This window comes from Equus quagga, chromosome 17, assembly GCF_021613505.1.
Source record: "Equus quagga isolate Etosha38 chromosome 17, UCLA_HA_Equagga_1.0, whole genome shotgun sequence".
Classification (NCBI taxonomy): domain Eukaryota; kingdom Metazoa; phylum Chordata; class Mammalia; order Perissodactyla; family Equidae; genus Equus; species Equus quagga.
The window spans coordinates 685629-688213 of NC_060283.1; positions in this window are offsets into that span (position 1 = coordinate 685629).

The window sequence follows — 2585 nt, forward strand, 5'->3', positions numbered from 1 at the left end:
CTCTTCTGACAGCCAGCCCCGGCGGCCCCGGGCGTGGCGTTGCGGCAGTCGAAGTAGACCATGGGTGAGGCACAGACTGGGGAGGGGAGAGGGTCGTTCAGGGGACCCTGAGCTCCACCCACCAGGCTCGTGCTGAGGGACACAGGCTGCTGCACGCTCAACGTATGTGTTTCCCAACAGCCGAGTCTGTGGCTGCCCTGGGGTGTGGCCGGCACGTGTGTGTCTGTCCATGCGTGTGCATGTGTGTGGTGTGTATGTGAGGCCCATACACCCTTGCCGCCCCCTCACTGAGCCCAGAGGGCATAGAACAGCCTGACAGAGATGCTGATCAACACCCACCAGCCATGCTGACGTGGGGAGCGTCAACACGAATCTTGGGGGGTAGATAACCACAGCCCCTCCCGCCCTCCCTGGTGAGCTCACCTGGGGCAGGGGTATGGCCTCCGATGCAGGTCAGCCTGCCCTGGGTGCAGGTGCTGTGAGGAGAGGGTGGTCAGAGGGCCGCCCAGCCCCACTGGTCCCGCCGTCCGCGGTCCCGCCGTCTGCCCACCTGCCCGACAGGGGTTCTTACCAGACAGCCCCGCTCTCGTGCAGAGACTCCCCGTTGGGGACCACAGAGCCTCCGAGGTAGCAGGGACAGCTGGTGGCTGGCACACACTTGCCCGTGTCGTCCAGGAAGGTGTCGTTGGGGCAAGTGCAGCCGTCCACGGGGACGAAGCTGATGCCACAGGTGACGTCGTCTTCGCTTCGGGCACGGCAGGTGGGCTGGCAGGTGCTGATGTGGTATTGGTAGGTCATCGACTTGGGGCAGGTGGTCATGGGCTTCGCTGCGGGATGCCAAGAAATGGGCAGTGCTCAGGACAGAGCCAGCAGTTGTCCCTACAGGGCCTCCTGGCTCCCCGGTCCCCACCAGTTCCCCCCTCTTTCTGTGGCCTCTGAGCCCAGAGCAGGGGATGGGGGCCCATGGAGCACCTATCCCAGGGCTCGTGGGCCTCAGGCTCCCCGCATACTCACTGCAGACGCCATCTCTCCAGCCGCTGAGCAGCACGCCCCGGGCGGCGCAGGCCCACACGTAGGAGGACAGAGCCGCGCACAGGCACACCTCGCTCTTCTCACAGTTGCACGTGTCGAACATGCAGTTCTGGGGACGGGAACGGTGGGGGCCATCAGGGACCCCAGCCCACACACAGCGAGCAGCCCCCACACTGCCGGCCCCTTGCCTCCTCCAGGACCCCTCCCTGAGCCCTCGCCAGTGCCCCCACTCCCTTGCACAGAGCATCTCCAGGCTGAGCTCCCCAACTGGGCGGGGCTGCTGGAAGGACACCGGCCCTTTTTCTTGGTGACCCAGCAGGTCCAGGCCTGCACGTTGGCCTCAGACCCCAGAGCATCTTGGGTACCACCAATCTCTCATCTGGCCCTGAGGCCCAGCAGGCTAGACGCTCGGGGTTTGCCCCCATGCCTGATGTAGGGCTGGGGGCATAGGGCAAACAGCAAGCGTGTGGTGAGGGAGGGAGGGAGGGAAAGAATGAATAAAGCGGGACAAGGCAGATGGAGACCAAGAGCCTGCTGGCCCCAGACCCCGCTGCCACAGCCCTCAGGACCATGCTGGACCATCCCAGACCCCCTGAGGGCGGCTGCGTGGCCGGAGGGCAGAGCCAGTGGGCAGTTACCGAGTAGTAGCTGCTGGGATTGACCGCGCCGTGGCACCCGGCAAAGGGGCCTTGGGGGTCCGTCAGCCGCGAGCACCAGTGCTGAGCGTACTTCTCTGTGGACAGGGGAGGTGGGGTCAGTGGCCAGGCGCTTGGCCTCAGACAGAAGCCACACAGAGACATGCAGCCTTCCTTTCACCCTGAATTCCCACTGCTCTGCCTAAAGCAGCGCCAGGCAAGAGCCGGTTCCGGGGGTCCTCCGCCAGCCTGGGTGGGCAGGCATGCGGGCCTCCACGCTCCTCCCTGCACCCGGGCAGCACCCTGTTCCTTTCCTTCCAGAACTTTCCACGAACTGTACACATGTTGGCAGGCTTGCCTGTTGACCCCCTGACCTACCCCCTTCAGGGCCGGAGTGGAAGCTGGAGCCCGTGCCTGGACCTCACTGCCGGGGGCACCAGCAGCCAGGTGGCCTGCCGGCCTGAAGGACACACATACCGTTCTCCACGCTGAGGGAGCAGGGGTCCTCGAAGCTGTTCTTGACGTTGGGGCAGGCAGCCTGGGTCTTCCAGGTGTTGGCAAAGGCGGCGGCCGTGCCCTCCACCACGCCACTGAGTGTCCGGAAGTCGTCCGCCTGGACGCTGTTGAAGTTCCCGCAGAGACCTGCAGATGGGAGGGTGGAGTGATGCCCTGAGTGCCCTGGCCACAAGGGTAGCTCGGGCCCCCAGGGCAGGTGGCGCCTCTCACCGCAGGTCAGCCCCCGGAGTGTGGGCGCCAGCCTCACGAACACCTGCATGGCGGGCACCAGCTGCACCTCCAGCTGCAGGCCCAGGTTGGTCTGGACGATGATAAAGAAGGTCGAGGGTCTGAAGAGCGTGACGTTGGCTGCGGACACAGGGGACAAGGATGTCAGAGGGGTGTGCGGGGCAGGACCTTTGG